The sequence below is a fragment of the Schistocerca serialis genome, chromosome 9, assembly GCF_023864345.2.
Source record: "Schistocerca serialis cubense isolate TAMUIC-IGC-003099 chromosome 9, iqSchSeri2.2, whole genome shotgun sequence".
NCBI lineage: Eukaryota > Metazoa > Arthropoda > Insecta > Orthoptera > Acrididae > Schistocerca > Schistocerca serialis.
Window position 1 is genome coordinate 395329118 of NC_064646.1, and position 12118 is coordinate 395341235.

The 12118-nt window shown below is 39.2% G+C and overlaps 1 non-coding gene across 1 annotated transcript; it reads left to right on the plus strand.

The window, feature by feature from the left end:
- Window positions 1-7428: 7428 nt before the first annotated feature.
- Trnak-cuu (transfer RNA lysine (anticodon CUU)) lies at window positions 7429-7501 on the plus strand. Its single transcript has one exon. It is a non-coding gene; the product is annotated as a tRNA-Lys (tRNA).
- Window positions 7502-12118: the final 4617 nt, after the last annotated feature.

Consider the following 12118-nt stretch of genomic DNA (forward strand, 5'->3'; position numbering starts at 1 on the left):
CATCATTTCATTTCTTTAGATATTTGGTGTATAATTTATTAGAGCTATTCAAGTTTCGCTCCCGTACATAATAATGGAAAGAAACACCGGTACTCATAATTGTTCAGAGAATTTTAGGTTTATTTTGTTCTATTTACGTTGTAAAGTTCGATGGATACACAAATTTAACTTAATGAAACCTATTATCTTATGTTGAAAACCAATGTATTTCGTGTGATACTTTATTTGCAATGTGTTTCAGATTTTTTTTTGGTTCTACTATTTTTTTTTCGTTTACTACTGTATTGTAGACCTAATTTTGTTTTCGGCATAGAGTGCTGTGACATTTCTTTTTCTGCCTTATGTACACTCATGGAAATTGAAATAAGAACACCGTGAATTCATTGTCCCAGGAAGGGGAAACTTTATTGACACATTCCTGGGGTCAGATACATCACATGATCACACTGACAGAACCACAGGCACATAGACACAGACAACAGAGCATGCACAATGTCGGCACTAGTACAGTGTATATCCACCTTTCGCAGCAATGCAGGCTGCTATTCTCCCATGGAGACGATCGTAGAGATGCTGGATGTAGTCCTGTGGAACGGCTTGCCATGCCATTTCCACCTGGCGCCTCAGTTGGACCAGCGTTCGTGCTGGACGTGCAGACCGCGTGAGACGACGCTTCATCCAGTCCCAAACATGCTCAATGGGGGACAGATCCGGAGATCTTGCTGGCCAGGGTAGTTGACTTACACCTTCTAGAGCACGTTGGGTGGCACGGGATACATGCGGACGTGCATTGTCCTGTTGGAACAGCAAGTTCCCTTGCCGGTCTAGGAATGGTAGAACGATGGGTTCGATGACGGTTTGGATGTACCGTGCACTATTCAGTGTCCCCTCGACGATCACCAGTGGTGTACGGCCAGTGTAGGAGATCGCTCCCCACACCATGATGCCGGGTGTTGGCCCTGTGTGCCTCGGTCGTATGCAGTCCTGATTGTGGCGCTCACCTGCACGGCGCCAAACACGCATACGACCATCATTGGCACCAAGGCAGAAGCGACTCTCATAGCTGAAGACGACACGTCTCCATTCGTCCCTCCATTCACGCCTGTCGCGACACCACTGGAGGCGGGCTGCACGATGTTGGGGCGTGAGCGGAAGACGGCCTAACGGTGTGCGGGACCGTAGCCCAGCTTCATGGAGACGGTTGCGAATGGTCCTCACCGATACCCCAGGAGCAACAGTGTCCCTAATTTGCTGGGAAGTGGCGGTGCGGTCCCCTACGGCACTGCGTAGGATCCTACGGTCTTGGCGTGCATCCGTGCGTCACTGCGGTCCGGTCCCAGGTCGACGGGCACGTGCACCTTCCGCCGACCACTGGCGACAACATCGATGTACTGTGGAGACCTCACGCCCCACGTGTTGAGCAATTCGGCGGTACGTCCACCCGGCCTCCCGCATGCCCACTATACGCCCTCGCTCAAAGTCCGTCAACTGCACATACGGTTCACGTCCACGCTGTCGCGGCATGCTACCAGTGTTAAAGACTGCGATGGAGCTCCGTATGCCACGGCAAACTGGCTGACACTGACGGCGGCGGTGCACAAATGCTGCGCAGCTAGCGCCATTCGACGGCCAACACCGCGGTTCCTGGTGTGTCCGCTGTGCCGTGCGTGTGATCATTGCTTGTACAGCCCTCTCGCAGTGTTCGGAGCAAGTATGGTGGGTCTGACGCACCGGTGTCAATGTGTTCTTTTTTCCATTTCCAGGAGTGTATGTTGGTTGTTCTGTATAATTAATGAGCTGCAGTTTCTACTTCATTTCATTACTTGCAGTAATACCTTCTTTATCTATAAATACCATCGTCAGTACATTGTAGGATTTTTAGGATCAAAAGACTAAAACGACAGAACTTTTTTCCGCTGCAAAAGGATCTTGCTTGTACTAGTATTAAATCCACAGACGATTAACTGCATCCTCGTCTTAAACCTAGGTTGATATGCTGGCTTACTTCCGTCTACAAGTGAAAGGTGTTGCTAACTATCATGGGAGTTATCGACGAAAGACTGCAATGAAAGTTATATGAATGATACGCACCCTGACCCAAATTGCACCAAGAGCCTTTCAGTCTTGACCATGAAGATATTAAAGCAAGCATCTCGCCAAATAACGGAACCTCCTCAACTTGGCGGAACTTTTATTGGATTCAACTGTAACTGATGAAGGGGTGGATAGCAAAGCATTGCTGTTATAATGAACAGAATGTGGGGCGCCGTGGCCCACATGCATTGTGACACTGCATAAAAGTTATTTGCGATGGGGAATATCGCAGCAGGACTCATTTAGAGGAGAATTTTTTCACGATGACTGCAGAGTGAGGAGATCTCGCCGAAAATGGCGGCTGTTTTGTAATTAACAGTTGGTTTGACGCTGCTAATAGCGCAAAGTGGCCAGTCTAAAACGGCTGAGAAAATATACACATCAGCTTTAGACTGCTCATTGATACACTTACAGATCACACATTTCGATTAAACGCCTTTAAAGTCTTCGGTTTGAGACTTCAATCTGAGATGACACGTAGCGTTTTTCTCATGAGCGAAGACTCAAGCTGTCAACCAGACGTTGCAGATACAGTGTAGTACAAGGCAAGTAGAAATTTAAGGTGTATGATGCCATGCTGCCACGGATTCCTCCCCTGTGTCAAACCTTTTCATCTGAGAGTAGCACTTGCAATCTTCGTCCTCAGTTATTGGATGTATCCCAGTCTCTGTCTTCCTCTACAGTTTCTGCCCTCTACAGCTCTCTCTAGCACCGTGGAAGTTATTCCCTGATTCATAATACATTTCCTGTCATCATGTCCTCCTCCTTGTCAGTGTTTTCCATATATTCCTTCCCTCTGCGGAGAGCCTCTTCATTTCTTTCTCTTATCAGTCCACTCTTGTACGGTACAAGAAATATAATGAAGCGCAGAATATTACAAAGTTCTCGCAGAATATGATTGACTTACCAGTGTATATGTTTGTGGGTTTAACTGTAAACGTTCTGGAAAGGAATCGTGTGTGTGTGTGTGTGTGTGTGTGTGTGTGTGTGTGTGTGTGTGTGTGTGTGTGTGAGAGAGAGAGAGAGAGAGAGAGAGAGAGAGAGAGAGAGAGAGAGAGAGAGAGAGAGGGGGGGGGGGGGGAGAGAGAGAGAGAGAGAGAGTCAGTTGGGACATTGACTTTCATATACAGCAATTACTAGATAATGGTTCTTTCATTACTCAGGACTGGACGGACTACGTCAAAATTACACACGTGCGTTAATACTGGTACATAAAAGCTGTTAACCGTTTTTCATATAACCTACATGTGTGTAGAAATTTGTTCACAGTGAAGTCATACATAACAAACAATAACAATATTATTTTGTCCATTCATTGCTGAAAAATTCTCCAATAGAGTATAATGGGTGTTTCAAATCCTGGGCAATATTCCTTCTAATTAATCCTGGTGGCAGAAGTTGCACTTCTCGAGCCAGTGTGTTGTACATTGTTAGAGCAACGATTGATTGCTAAGCTATTCTGTGTGCCAGACAGTCGACAGCTTGGTATTTTAACGTTCATCTTGTTGTGTGTTTCTTGACTCAAGCTGATGAGACGTAAACACACATACTGACTGAAAATTGTCATAATTATTCCTGATCGGGTGAGTATAGGCTTGCAGTGCTCCAGTGATGATCCTGACAGCTTTTTTGTAGCATTAACATCTTCTTGCAACCAGAAGAGTGGCCTCATAACAACAGGCCATCTTTAATTTGGCTATTAAAATGGCGAATAATACACTGTCATAAGGTACTGGTCGGTTAATACATCCTTTAGTCTCCTCCTCCTCGAAAGGCGTGTTACATGGGAGAGCTTGGAGCAAGAAATATAATGAAGCGCAGAATATCACAAAGTTACTGTAGGATATGATTGGCTTATCAGTTTATATGTTTGTAGGTTTAACCGTAAACGTTCTGGAAAGGGATTCTTTCTCTCTTAGTCCTGTGCTTAGTCCTTAGTCTTGTGCTCGTTCATTGATAGTTTGCTGTGAGCTGTGGAACCCAGTACTTTGACAGCCTCCATGTAATCCTGGTATCCAGTGTTGCCCAGGCTGCAAATCAGATCTTTTTTTTCATTCATTTCTATTTAATTGTCGATGAACCACTCTCTGATGTTTTCAAAGAACATATCTGTTGCTTAAAGAGCTGGTGCAGTAGTTTTTCTATCGGCAAAAAAGTTGGTGTTATTTGCAAACCGTAACTTGTGGTTGTTACAGCCTACATCACCGACATAAATAAGGAGCTGGAGAAGTCCTGTGATGGGTCCCAGCACCCCACGTTTTCGTTCTTGGGAGATTGCTCCTTGGCCGATATTACCTGCCTTCGATTTTCAAGGTAAGACGGAAGAGTTGCCATAACAGTACCTCAAATACACCACTTTAGCTTATTAAGTAGTATCTTGTGCGAGATACAGTTAAATGCCTTGCTGAGGTCACAGAGTGTCAGTGCCACATTTCCTCTCTTCTCAAACCATTGCCTTATCTTCGTAATTAAATCCAGTGTTGCTGTAACTATTGATTTTCATTTTCGAAAACCACGTTGTCTGCCTGGACGAGTTCATTGTCTTACAAATAACTTAGTATAAGGTGTTCCATCATAAACCCTACAATTTTAGCTGAAATCGGGATTATTAAAACAGGTATAAAACTGGGCGCTTCACAAGGGTCACATTTTTCGTAGACTGGTACTGTCCATGCCAGTTTCATGAATTCTGGGGAGAGTAAACATTTGTTGGATACTATGGCTACTGGTGGAGCAAGCTGCAAAATAATTGTCTTCAGGGCTGTGTAGGACATGCCGCACTGTCTGAATGTTAATATGAATTCATTATTTTTCAATGTTCTTAGAGTGAACTTATTCTAGTTTTTAATAGTGCAAAAATTTACATTTTTTCTATATGAGCTGTAAAATATAAGCCCTAGTCTGGAATCTAACTTAGTGTTTTTGACTATCCTAACAAAGTAATTATTGAAGATATGACTTCATTAATTTAAGGCAGAGAATGACCTCAATATGGGAGAATTATATTAAGAGTTTTGCATCTGTAAAATTGGTTTACATTATATTTGTGGATGTGTACAAAGTCACTTAGCAAAATGGACTGTTGTTTTAATGAAACATGGTGCAGCAAACCTCAAAGTGTTCAAGAAGTTTGTGTCCTTTATATTTTATTTATTTTTAGTGCTCTTGATTTGGCCAATTTATATTTGCTCAACATGAAACAGTGGACAAATAAAAAAAACACATGCTCAGCTTCTTTGATTAAGAGAGAGCTTATGATTAACATCATTAATAATATGCCTTGGCAGCCAGTGACCATGTTCTAATTTACTGTAGCACATTGTAAATATTGCACTAAAATTAGAGAGATTTTTGAGCAATAATTGATGTAGTGGTATCGAGGTACAGTAGTTAAGTGCACCACACTAGCAGTTCGTTAGCTTGGATTTCTTTATCACAGCTGCCACAGTTTTTCATCATTTTATTTTATCCTTCGCAATAAATTATAAAATTGAAGTATATTTAAGAATATTTTATATATATAAAATTAATAAATTCAATTTAGCCATGATTACTAACCATGTAACTCAAATAACTGTAGGTCGAAGTAAAAAGACCAAATACACAAGGAATTTTAGTGAAAATAGCTAGATCTGTGATGTACACAATGCACTTCTTTTACTTTCCATGTTTGTTATTGGGAACATTGATATGTAGACTACAAAGGGAGTAAAACATCTAGGACGTATTAATGCACTAATAAAAAAATTATGGAAATAATAAACATACAAACAATGTACTTGATTTTAGAGCATTAGGCAAAGCTAATACCACAAAAATAGTATTCATGCATTTATTTTTGTCATATTGTAGCACAAAGGTAAAATATTGTTCAAGATGCCACTGATCATGTCTTGCAAGGAATTGTATAATGTCCTGAAAAATGGCTTTACACTCATGAAAGCAGCTAAATCTAACGAAATACATTTTTAAAATTTTGGCTGTCTACTTGAGGAATAAATCAAACATTTTAAGGTTAATTTTCCTACACTATTTTCTTAAATTATTCTAATTAATGATGTAAAACGTGTAACCTTATTGTTGAGTGTCTAACCTTCATATTTTCTGATGTAGTGTTGACAGTTCTTAAACATTTCAATGTTTTTGTGAAATTTCTCTTATTTATAAGCTTGTTTGCCATATTTCATTGTTGAAATGGTGGCTACCTAAGTGTGTGTGTGTGTGTGTGTGTGTGTGTGTGTGTGTGTGTGAAAGAGAGCAATTTCCTATGAGAACTTGAAACAAAACTATGCAGACTTATTAAGATAATGTTGGTCAGGGTGTTTGGACATGTGAGTGTTAAATCTGTTTAATGTAACAGAAAATCCGCCTTTTGCAGGATACAGTTTGTTTATTTTTGCTTTACCCAACATCTGAAAGATGATTTTTTTCAGGATCTAACCAAATCACATGGTACATATAAAACTACCCCCTCAAAATAACTGGTAGCATTATGTGGGATAGAATAAAGGCAAAAAAAGCGTTGAAGATGTCACAGAAAATGCTGGAATATTTTCGGATGGAGCGTAAATAAACATTCTGTGTCTTGCTGAAGACGGAATTTCTTTCTAATTCTTCTTGGCAAGCAGTGAAAGTAACAATAGCTAAAGCATCCAAAAGATGATTATATATGATTCCTTATTTTTATACCTAAATGATCCTACACTGAATTTTAATTTTTCTGCTTGTGTACAGTCTGTCGTCTCCAATACTTGCAACGTAGACTTTTATTCGCCGTTGTCAGTATCAGTAACACTCTGCTGGAAATGTGGCCGTTGTGTTCATTTTATCGAAAATAAGCCCTCTATGTAAGTATAAATGATGTAGAAACAAATGAAAACACTATTTCTAGTCCTGTTAAAACCACCATCTCATACTATGATGCGGACAGTTACGCCACCCATCCAGAATTCAGAATAAAGTAACTACGTTAGAACGTTGTCTTATCGTGCACGAAACGTTGGAATATTTATTCTTGTGGCACGTGTATAGTGCGTCATCAAGGCAGCACCACCAAAAGAGTTTCGGTAATCAAAGGCGAACGCAAAATGCTAACAGTACGATTAATGTACACTAAGGCATCATTGGAAAGATCGCGGTGTGCGGAAGGGTGCTGTGCGGTGGACACTGTTCGGGTGACGCTTACAGGCTTTTCTAAGGAGAAAGCGGTCTCGAAATAACTAATCGAAAAAAAGAATGTAAGAATTTGTTATTGCACGCTTAAGAAAAATACAATTTCAACTTATTACGGAATATCAAATACTAGTACCATGAGTTACTCAATGAATGCACGTCGCCCGGCTAGCTCAGTCGGTAGAGCATGAGACTCTTAATCTCAGGGTCGTGGGTTCGAGCCCCACGTTGGGCGAATAATTTTTAACATCGCTTTGGAATTTCTACAGTTTTTCTTCGGAAAATGCGATATATTATGCAACAAATGGAGTTGACTTGGTGATGTGTTCCACCATATTATGCAAGTCTCAGTTACTTTATTTTACTTTTCGCAAACATATTTCAGCACTTTCTGTGCAACGATCAGTGGGATATTTTTATGTTCTCGTCTGAAAAGTAGTGTGATACTGTTACATTTCAGTTTCAGCCTAATGTTTTTTTTTTACATACGTATGAAGGAGTAATGACTAGGCATCAATTTTCCATAGATTTACATACGTAGTTAACTGCCCATGTCACCTGGCTGATACACGAAGTATTGCATGTTTTCATTGTGGAGAAGATAAGGCCTAGAACACAGGCGTGGATGATAAATATTTATACAGTTTTGCACTTACCTCAAATAACACTAATAAGGTGCATTTATGTTGGTAGACGCGTAACTGCCATAGACTAGGGGTGGCTATATTTTCTACGTAAAAAAAAAGTAATATTTCTGAAAAATAGAAACGAGAAAACGGGACATTACGTTCAAAGAAAATATACTTCATATATATGCCAGCACTGCTTGAAAGAGACAAATGAAAACTAACGTTCATACACGGGAATAGGAATTTATTTTAACAACGTACTTTAAAACATACGTATCATGACGCTGAATCATATTCTAATACATAAATTTTTCCAAGAATTATGCCAGAATTCAAAACACTAAGAAAACAGTAAACAATATCGTAGATATCAAATGCCTGCTGAACATGGACTTCTGGATCGTGAACCAAGAACATCATTGTTAACTGTTTACTTATCAGAAGACCTACCGTCTTGCAAGAATTTTGGATAGCGTAATAGCAGGTTGTAGAATTCATTGCACGTAACGTATTGTAAATGAGTTAACAGTTGCAATCGCGTCAGTAATTTCGGTAGTAAAAAGATTTTTTCATCAGTCCAAAGGGAGTTAACGACTGGAAACACTTCTTCAGCAACAGCATTTGTGCCTGCTATCCAGCAAGAGAAAAACTCAGAAGTATTATATATTTATACATGAAATGCCTACTTTTCAAGTTTGTGGAATACATCAGTCATCTGGTATCAGTATCTACATTATCTTTTCCCCATTCTTCAAGTTTTCTACGAACAATTTTGTTCACATGCCCTAATTCATCAAATAATGCGTCTTCATTGACCTGAATCTTTGAACCTGAATCTACTGTCTTAAGAATTGTCAGTTATTTTAAAAACCTCATTCCAAGATGCAAATTTTTCTGTCATCCAATGAAATGATTTTAGAATATTATATAGAGAAACACACTTTTCTAAATATCTTAAACTATCATAAAATAAATTTGTAATACTTTCATATTTGATTGAGTGAAAATACCTTCATATTCTAAGTTAATTAACTTTGAAGAAATAACTGCAGTCTTAAACTTACTATGTTTCCTGTTAATTTTTTTCTTTAAGCAACTGTTTCCTGTACTGATTCAGTAGTAGAAATTTTGTTTCTTCCCAATTTTTGGATTGAATTTGAGAACATTTTCAATTTGCTTTCTGTGAAATGAAGACAAGGAACTGACTGGTTTGTCAAAAAAACTGTTTTGGCAATGTAGGAGACCTATCGTGTGAGATGAAATAAGACTTTAGAGGGGCATACATATCAATAAGTTTTGTAACCCCTGGCAACAATAACAACCATCTGGTTTTAACACTACCTAGAAACTGAACAAAAAGCACTACCTAGAACCTGCTTATATTCAGTAGCAACAAAATCACAAAATGATTTCAGTTCTTTCACATGCTCAGTATAAAAATGAAAATATTGTAGTAGTTTATTTGCTACAGTTTCTGCATCGGTAGGCAGAATGTCTGCACTCTCTTTTACAGTGGTGTGTACGACCAATGTTTTGAATGTTCATTTGGAGCACACTGTTAAATTTGTAATAAACTTTGAAATGTTGTTTGTCCCAGCCTTCTTTTACCCACCAAAATTAGAGATACGGCTGTCTGCACAAAACGCAACAATCTTGTCAATTAAATTCTTAAGATGCCCACGAGGTACTAGCTAATAGTTCTGCTGGTTCTCCACCAGTGTTCTGAAAAAAGATTATTTTGCACTGAATACCTTTGGTAGGAGTGATATATCTAACTATAATCGGGACTAATTTTATGCTTTTGTGATTTGCATCAACCATCACAGACACGTACTTGGCGTCTTTAAGTTCTTATTCTTCATGCATTACATATGGCGATAAAACATTCACTAAAATCGACTCGCCCTTTGTCTTGAAAGATGTGAATGTCTTTTCAAAAAGTACTTTGTAGATAAGAGCTGTGCAATCCATTGAACGGAATGAGTAGTTGTTTTGCCGTGTGAAAGACAAACAGCCATTCTTCAGCAGCGATGTATTTATCCTGCTCAGTTTGCAGTCGATTCGTTCTTACGAGGGAAGTTAAACTACTGGAAGTTCTCGCGGAAACTGCCAACGCTTGCTGCTTCTTAATGTGCTGTGTTATATCGGCACATCCTCCATGTTCAGTGGAGAAAACTGAACGATGTAAAGCACATTCTACGTTCGTAGATGTTGCCTTTTGCTTCCAGAAATGAAACTCTTTAGTTTTGGAGAAAGTGTATTTTCTTTTCCCCATATTAACACGGACTTCTGTCGCGAATAAAGCGAATAACAAACAATAGAATGCAGTGGCGGAAACCCGCCGTGTCCTAATATTTAAAAACTTCTAATTCTTATAGGTTCTTTTCGGTAGAATTCGGAAGACTGAACCGCTTGCTGTTACTGCCAATCTGAGATATCTAACAGTGTGTATTCATTATTATAGATAAGCGCGACTTTTGAATATTAACACCGTAGAACGGCATTCAAACAACTTTGTTACTTCTGTGCATCTCTACGATTAAAAAAAAAATTAGTACGAAGTCGTTGCCATAGTTGCCAGCACTGAGGCTCATTGACTGAGTAAGATAGCGGAATGTCTTCTATCCGTACCTCTACTGTCACCGTGTACTTTCGCTCCCCGCTCTTGTTACGCTCAAGGGCCAAGAAAACTTTATGCCTAAAACTTGACAGCTAGCGAAATATTGTGTTCCGTTGAACATTCAAGTTGGGCTTGGATCTTCGTACGAAAGTATAAAAAACGTATGGGACGAAACTGGCGCGTACAACAAATAACCCAGGGAGAACTACATGAAAAAGTTACAATTATTGACAAGTAAGAGCCTACGGAAAAACGGGGCATTTGTCGTCCAGTCAAAAATTTGTCAGAACAACAGGATACGTAAGGAAAAAAGGGACAGTCCGTTAAAAACGGGGCGTCTGGTAACCACACCACAGGCGTTCTTACAGACTGTCAACAAAACAAAGGTTTCTGTTTGTGTACCATTTCAGATCGAAACCCATGTTATTTATATTGTTACTTACGATTTTTGCTTCTTCTAGCCTTTATTCCCGTTACTTACGACGTGTTGAGGCACCTATTTTCTTTTTAAAGGAAACTTTTAAAATGAACTGCATATGTAAGCCAATGCAAAGCTGATGCCCAATCATCAGTTCTTCAAATGTATATGAAAAATTTCCGGTACAACTGTTTAATCCAAACCTGTATTTTGAGCCTAATTTTCGCCATAACAAAAACCATGCAATATTTCTTGTATCAGCTAGGTGAACATTGACTCTTGACGATGTATGTGAACCAATGCAAAATTGGTGCCTAATTATCATACATCGTACAAGAAGTCAATTTCAGTAGCTACAGTGTAAAAGTTATTTGTTTGTGTTTAGATACTTCTGCGCAACAAGCTTGCCCGTTTTGGCTTACAGTGCCATTTACAAGTGCACCTGTGGTTGTTGACAATAATGAAACTTTTTTACATCTTACTTATGATAAAGAACGTATTTTTATAGATTACATTTCTACTTATGATCAGGTGAAGCTGAGGATCGTATGACATCCAGCAGCCAATTTTGAGCTTTCTGTTGTGAAATATTGTTATTTTCACGTGACTGTTATAATATGAATTTTTTTTCGTGATAATGATGTTTCAGGTATTTGACAGTTGGGTTCCTTAGGTGCTACATGTTTACAGATTTTCTATCTTTGGAAGTCAGGGATGGGGCGTTTGCTGCATAGATATTATATGGTTAATTTTTCGTGTGTGTAATCTATTATTTCATATGTCTATCCTTTCTAGTGGCCGAAAATTTAAAAAAAATTCTAAATAGGGCTTGTGTTTCAGGTGAGTTTGTTCATAGAGTAAGTCGTCGGGAAATTTTTCGTATGAGTGTATATTTCCAATTTTTTTCAAAACATTCATACCAAGTCCTTTATTTTTATTATTCGTTTACCAGATGTAGAAGTATGAAACCGGAATGCCCCTATAGATGGTGCTAGCCGTCAGTGTAGGGCCCGTGAGACCGCGTCTGCAACGTCATTTGCTTCCTGAAACGGCTGACGACAAATGTCAACACACACACAGTAACCCGAGTTTCATACATCGGTATCTGTTTCAAACCCGTAAACATGTCGAGCAGGCAAGACAACTGCTGTCAATAAACAGTTTTAACAAATAACTTTATTAAGC